The sequence below is a fragment of the Rissa tridactyla genome, unplaced genomic scaffold, assembly GCF_028500815.1.
Source record: "Rissa tridactyla isolate bRisTri1 unplaced genomic scaffold, bRisTri1.patW.cur.20221130 scaffold_63, whole genome shotgun sequence".
NCBI classification, from domain to species: domain Eukaryota; kingdom Metazoa; phylum Chordata; class Aves; order Charadriiformes; family Laridae; genus Rissa; species Rissa tridactyla.
In genome coordinates, this window is record NW_026529841.1 from 461,914 (window position 1) to 469,413 (window position 7,500).

The window sequence follows — 7,500 nt, forward strand, 5'->3', positions numbered from 1 at the left end:
GGGTGGACGGCCAGACAGACGCGGGGCCCTGCGTGCGAGCGAGGAGGCGACGTCTGCGAGAGGTCCGGCGTGGAGCCTCCGCGGCGCGCCCCTGGGTGAACGCCTCAGCGGGCGCTGGCTGCGGGTGTGGATCAGGCAAAATGCGGGGGGGAGCGGGAGGCTGCCGCCGTCCACCCGCTCGGGAGCACGGTTCCCTGGGGACTGAGCACGAGAGGACCGGGGGAAAGCCGCGGCAGGCTTGTCTCCCCCGGTCTTCCGGCATTCGAAAGTGCCGGTGACCGCCGCCGGCCACCGCTCTTCGCCCTGCCCAGCGGGGAGACGCCTACCCCGGAGCAACAAATTTCGTTCGGTAATGCACGCATGTCTGCCAGGAGAGTAGCCAGAGGTGCCGCCCCTCACCTCTGCTTTCAGCGGGAAGTCAGCCCGCAGGATGCGCGTTCGCGCTGGAAGCCCTTAGGAGCCGAGTAAGTACTCCCTCCCATATACGGAAAATCACGTCTCTACCCCCGGACGGCCTCAAGAGCGCAGGCACTGCCCACCGGGGAGGCGCGCCAAACACGCCGCCTCTTACGATGACACAACTGGAGGTAACGAAAAACAGCGACCCCTTCGGCGGCTGGAAGTGCGTGCTCCGGACACAAGGTCTACCCGGCCACTCCGGCACTAAGTACCGCCGGAGCCGGGTAGACGTGACAGCCGATCCGGTCCCCGGAGCCGGGTAGACCTGACAGCCGGTCCGGTCTCCGGAGCCGGGTAGACCTGACAGCCGAGGTGGTCCCCGGAGCCGGGTAGACCTGACAGCCGATCCGGTCCCCGGAGCCGGGTAGACCTGACAGCCGACGCGGTCCTCGGAGCCGGGTAGACCTGACAGCCGATCCGGTCCCCGGAGCCGGGTAGACCTGACAGCCGACGCGGTCCTCGGAGCCGGGTAGACCTGACAGCCGATCCGGTCCCCGGAGCCGGGTAGACCTGACAGCCGGTCGGGTCCCCGGAGCGGGGTAGACCTGACAGCCGATACCGACCCCGGAGCCGGGTAGACCTGACAGCCGATCCGGTCCCCGGAGCGAGGTAGACCTGACAGCCGATCCGGTCCCCGGAGCCGGGTAGACCTGACAGCCGATCCGGTCCTCGGAGCCGGGTAGACCTGATAGCCGATCCGGTCCCCGGAGCCGGGTAGACCTGACAGCCGATCCGGTCCCCGGAGCGAGGTAGACCTGACAGCCGGTCGGGTCCCCGGAGCGGGGTAGACCTGACAGCCGAACCGGTCCCCGGAGCCGGGTAGACCTGACAGCCGATCCGGTCCCCGGAGCGAGGTAGACCTGACAGCCGATACCGACCCCGGAGCGAGGTAGACCTGACGGCCGCTCCGGTCCCCGGAGCCGGGTAGACCTGACAGCCGATCCGGTCCCCGGAGCCGGGTAGACCTGACAGCCGATACGGACCCCGGAGCGAGGTAGACCTGACGGCCGCTCCGGTCCCCGGAGCCGGGTAGACCTGACAGCCGATCCGCTCCCCGGAGCCGGGTAGACCTGACAGCCGATCCGCTCCCCGGGGCCGGGTAGACCTGACAGCCGATCCGGTCCCCGGAGCCGGGTAGACCTGACAGCCGATCCGGTCCCCGGAGCCGGGTAGACCTGACAGCCGACCCGGTCCCCGGGGCTAGGTAGACCTGACAGCCGATCCGGTCCCCGGAGCCGGGTAGACCTGACAGCCGATCCGGTCCCCGGGGCTAGGTAGACCTGACAGCCGGTCGGGTCCCCGGAGCCGGGTAGACCTGACAGCCGATCCGGTCCCCGGAGCCGGGTAGACCTGACAGCCGATCCGGTCTCCGGAGCCGGGTAGACCTGACAGCCTGTCCGGTCCCCGGAGCGAGGTAGACCTGACAGCCGGTCCGGTCCCCGGAGCGAGGTAGACCTGACAGCCGACCCGGACCCCGGAGCCGGGTAGACCTGACAGCCGACCCGGTCCCCGGAGCGAGGTAGACCTGACAGCCGATCCGGTCCCCGGAGCCGGGTAGACCTGACAGCCGGTCGGGTCCCCGGAGCCGGGTAGACCTGACAGCCGACCCGGTCCCCGGAGCCGGGTAGACCTGACAGCCGACCCGGACCCCGGAGCCGGGTAGACCTGACAGCCGGTCCGGTTCCCGGAGCGAAGTAGACCTGCCCGCCTATCCCCGGAGGCGGGTAGAAGTTGCAGCCGAGCCGGTCCCCGGAGCCGGGCACACCGGGCAGCCGGTGTGGGGTGGGGGTGATATTTTTGTTTTTTCTTTTCGTTCATGATTTAAGCGTCACCGGCACAGCGGCCAGCCTGACCCGGGTCCTCCCTTCCAACAAGTGCGTGCGGGCAGGTGGGGGGTGGGGGGGTGGGGGGGCGGCGGGGGGGCCGGGGGCTCATAAATAATTTTGATTTATCACCGGGTGGTGATAAATAATTTTGATCTTTTTTTTTCGTTCACGTTTTTAGCGTCACTGGCACAGCCGCCAGCCTGACCCGGATCGTCCCGGCGGGGGGGGGCGGGGGGGGGGGGGCTGTCGGGCGAGGGGGGGGTATGTGGGTGGGGGGAGGGGTTGGGGTGGGCGAAAAACTAAGTTTCAACTTTTTTTTGTTCGTGATTTAAGCGCCAGTGGCAGAGCCGCCACCCTGACCCGGATCAGGTCGGGGGCGGGGGTGGGGGTGGGGCGTGGCGGTCCGCGGCTTCGCGCCCTGCGCGGGCGCGCGAGCACACCACTGCCCGGCAAGCGGCAGCGGCGGGGAAGGGGTGCCGGTGCAGAGGCAGGCGAGAGCGGGCAGCGAGCGGGCGGGGAGCACGGCGCAGAGGTGGGCCGGGGAGAGGGCGGCAGGCACGCGGTGCCTCTTTTCGGAGTAGGTTTTGGGTCGGTAAGGTGGGGGGGGGGGGGGGGGGGGCGTTGTGTGTGCTGGGGGCGGGGGCGGGGGGGTTCAGTGGGTTCTCCAGCCGCGGCAGGGGCGGGCAGGCGCGCAGCAGAGCGAGCGAGCGAGCGGCTGAGAAAGGAAGGCGGGAGCGCCGGGGCACGGGCACGGGCACGGCCAGGGCCAGGGGCGCGGCAGGGTAGAGACTCGGCAGCCGGGGTTAGATCCCCGCTCGCCACCGGGAATCCCTTAACCCGCCCGGGCACGGAGCCGGCAGGGACTCCGCTGGGTCCTAAAGTCTCCCGCCGTCCTTGCCGGGGCGGGGTGGGGGGGGGTGGCAAACCTGCCCGAGGGCAGCGTGGGGAGGGGGCGGCCGGATTCGCAGTGAACCGGGTGGTGAATAGAGGCGGGGGAGGGGGGGGTGAAGGGGGACAGCGGGGTGTGGCGGGGGGGTGGGTGGTAATTCGGTGGCGGCAGCGGGGCTTGGGGGGAGACGCTCTGTCTGCGTCTGCGTCTGCCGCACGCGAGAGGTTCGGGCCCGTTGGAGGGGGTGGGGTGGGTGTTGTGTGCACGTGTGCGTGCGGCGGCAGACGGGGCTTTGGGGCTGGGGGAGAGGCCTGCTGGGGGGGGTGAGAGGCGAAGGGGGGAATGGGAAGGGGCGGGGGAGATGGTGCACCCGTGTGCAAGTGCCTCGGTGTGCGCGCAGTTGGGGTGGGGCAGATGTGACCCAGACGCCTGGGTGCCTTGGGGAGCACTTGTGGGGCAGCCGGGGGGCACAGCTGGGGCAGCCGTGAGGCATTTGTGGGGCAGCTGTGGTGCCAGCGGCACCCGCAGGCCTGTCTTCCCTGGGGGGAGACGGCAGGCCCACAGACCCGCTATTCCCTGGGGAGCACCTGCAGGGCAGCCGTGGGGCAGGGCTGGGGCAGTACTTGTGGGGCAGATGTGACCCAGAGGCCTGCTGTTCCTCGGGGAGCACTTGCGGGGCAGCCGTGGGGCACTGCGGGGCAGCTGTGGGGCCGGGGCACCAGCAGGCCTGTCTTCCCTTGGGGGGAGAAGGCAGGCCCGGAGTCCCACTATTCCCTGAGGAGCAGCTGCAGGGCAGCCGTGGGGCAGCGCTGGGGCAGTACTTGTGGGGCAGATGTGACCCAGAGGCCTGCGGTTCCTCAGGGAGCACTTGCGGATCAGCCGTGGGGCAGAGTTTGAGAAGCTGTGGGGCCAGAGGCACCCGCAGGCCTGCGTTCCCTGAAGCAGACTGCAGGCCCAGATGCCTGTGGCTCCTCGGGGAGCACTTGCAGGGCAGCTGTGGGGCAGCACTTGTGGGGAAGATGTGACCCAGAGGCCCGCTGTTCCTCAGGGAGCACTTGAGGGGCAGCTGTGGGGCCAGGGGCACCCGCAGGCCTGCCTTCCCTGGGGGGAGACGGCAGGCCCAGAGGCCTGCGGTTCCTCGGGGAGCGCTTGCGGGGCAGCCGTGGGGCAGCACTGGGGCAACACTTGTGGGGCAGATGTGACCCAGAGGCCCCGCTGTTCCTCGGGGAGCACTTGTGGAGCAGCTCTGGGGCCCTGCGGGGCAGCTGTGGGGCCAGGGGCACCCGCAGGCCTGCCTTCCCTGGGGGGAGACGGCAGGCCCAGAGGCCTGCGGTTCCTCGGGGAGCGCTTGCGGGGCAGCCGTGGGGCAGCACTGGGGCAGCACTTGTGGGGCAGATGTGACCCAGAGGCCCCGCTGTTCCTCGGGGAGCACTTGTGGAGCAGCTGTGGGGCCCTGCGGGGCAGCTGTGGGGGCAGGGGCACCCGCAGGCCTGCCTTCCCTGGGGGGAGACGGCAGGCCCAGAGGCCTGCGGTTCCTCGGGGAGCGCTTGCGGGGCAGCCGTGGGGCAGCACTGGGGCAGCACTTGTGGGGCAGATGTGACCCAGAGGCCCCGCTGTTCCTCGGGGAGCACTTGTGGAGCAGCTCTGGGGCCCTGCGGGGCAGCTGTGGGGCCAGGGGCACCCGCAGGCCTGCCTTCCCTGGGGGGAGACGGCAGGCCCAGAGGCCTGCGGTTCCTCGGGGAGCGCTTGCGGGGCAGCCGTGGGGCAGCACTGGGGCAGCACTTGTGGGGCAGATGTGACCCAGAGGCCCCGCTGTTCCTCGGGGAGCACTTGTGGAGCAGCTGTGGGGCCCTGCGGGGCAGCTGTGGGGCCAGGGGCACCCGCAGGCCTGCCTTCCCTGGGGGGAGACGGCAGGCCCAGAGGCCTGCGGTTCCTCGGGGAGCGCTTGCGGGGCAGCCGTGGGGCAGCACGGGGGCAGTACTTGTGGGGCAGATGTGACCCAGAAGCCTGCTGTTCCTCGGGGAGCACTTGCAAGGCTGCTGTGGGGCAGCCCTTGTTGGGCAGATGTGACCCAGAGGCCCGCTGTTCCTCAGGGAGCACTGGAGGGGCAACTGTGGGGCCAGGGGCACCCGCAGGCCTCTCTTTCCTGGGCGGAGACGGCAGGCCCAAGGCATGCTGTTCCTCGGGGAGCACTTGAGGAGCAGCCGTGGGGCACCGGTGGGGAAGCTGTGGGGCCAGAGGCACCCGCCGGCCTGAGTTCCCTGGAAGCAGACTGCAGGCCCAGATGCCTGCGGTTCCTCGGGGAGCACTCGCGGGGCAGCCGTGGGGCAGCACTTGTGGGGCAGATGTGACCCAGAAGCCTGCTGTTCCTCGGGGAGCACTTGCAAGGCTGCTGTGGGGCACTGGTGGGGAAGCTGTGGGGCCAGGGGCACCCGCAGGCCTGCCTTCCCTGGGGGGAGACGGCAGGCCCAGAGGCCTGCGGTTCCTCAGGGAGCACTCGCGGGGCAGCCGTGGGGCAGCACTGGGGCAGCACTTGTGGGGCAGATGTGACCCAGAGGCCCCGCTGTTCCTCGGGGAGCACTTGTGGAGCAGCTGTGGGGCCCTGCGGGGCAGCTGTGGGGGCAGGGGCACCCGCAGGCCTGCCTTCCCTGGGGGGAGACGGCAGGCCCAGAGGCCTGCGGTTCCTCGGGGAGCGCTTGCGGGGCAGCCGTGGGGCAGCACTGGGGCAGCACTTGTGGGGCAGATGTGACCCAGAGGCCCCGCTGTTCCTCGGGGAGCACTTGTGGAGCAGCTCTGGGGCCCTGCGGGGCAGCTGTGGGGCCAGGGGCACCCGCAGGCCTGCCTTCCCTGGGGGGAGACGGCAGGCCCAGAGGCCTGCGGTTCCTCGGGGAGCGCTTGCGGGGCAGCCGTGGGGCAGCACAGGGGCAGTACTTGTGGGGCAGATGTGACCCAGAAGCCTGCTGTTCCTCGGGGAGCACTTGCAAGGCTGCTGTGGGGCACTGGTGGGGAAGCTGTGGGGCCGGGGGCACCCGCAGGCCTGTCTTTCCTGAGGGCAGACGGCAGGCCCGAGGCATGCTGTTCCTCGGGGAGCACTTGCGGGGCAGCCGTGGGGGCAGTACTTGTGGGGCAGATGTGACCCAGAAGCCTGCTGTTCCTCGGGGAGCACTTGCAAGGCTGCTGTGGGGCACTGGTGGGGAAGCTGTGGGGCCGGGGGCACCCGCAGGCCTGTCTTCCCTGGGGGGAGACGGCAGGCCCAGAGGCCTGCGGTTCCTCGGGGAGCGCTTGCGGGGCAGCCGTGGGGCAGCACGGGGGCAGTACTTGTGGGGCAGATGTGACCCAGAAGCCTGCTGTTCCTCGGGGAGCACTTGCAAGGCTGCTGTGGGGCACTGGTGGGGAAGCTGTGGGGCCGGGGGCACCCGCAGGCCTGTCTTTCCTGAGGGCAGACGGCGGGCCCGAGGCATGCTGTTCCTCGGGGAGCACTTGCGGGGCAGCCGTGGGGCAGCGCGGGGGCAGTACTTGTGGGGCAGATGTGACCCAGAAGCCTGCTGTTCCTCGGGGAGCACTTGCAAGGCTGCTGTGGGGCACTGGTGGGGAAGCTGTGGGGCCGGGGGCACCCGCAGGCCTGTCTTCCCTGTGGGGAGACGGCGGGCCCTGAGGCCCGCCGTTCCTCGGGGAGAACTTGCGGGGCAGCCGTGGGGCAGCGCGGGTGCAGTACTTGTGGGGCAGATGTGACCCAGATGCCTGGCTGCCTTGGCGGGTAGAGGGGTCCCGGAGGCCTGTGTGGTCCTTGAGGGTCAGTCGGGTCCCTGCCTGTGGGTGAGTTGTGGGGCGGCCGTGGGGCGGCGCGGGGTGGGTGTGGGTGGGCTGGGTGTGTGCCCGTGTCTGCCACTCGTGAGGGGTCTTGGCCTGGGAGGTGGGGGGGGGGGGGCGCTCGTCTGCGTCGGCGCGTCTGTGTTGCGCGCACGTGTGCGCGAGGTGGCAGACGGGGTCTTGGGGGTGTGGAGGGGGGACTGAGGAGGGCCGGGGGGGGGGGGGGGGGGGGGGGCGGGTGTGTTTCGGGGGTGCACGGTGCACGCCCGAAAGAGATGCAAAGGATTTGTAACGCTCTCCAGAACGCCGCCTTCTCTGTTACAGCCGGCTCGCTGGGCCGCGTCCTTGCCCGGCCTGCACCTGTGCCTGTCGGGGGGGGGGGGGGGAGGAGGCCCTCGGGCCGCTCTTCTGCCCGTGGCACCCGTCCTTGGGAAAGCAGCTGCTGCTGCTGCCGCCCCACCGCCGCCGCCGCCGCCGCGTGGGGTGAGACCTGGGCTCCCGGGGCCCGGTTCCAGC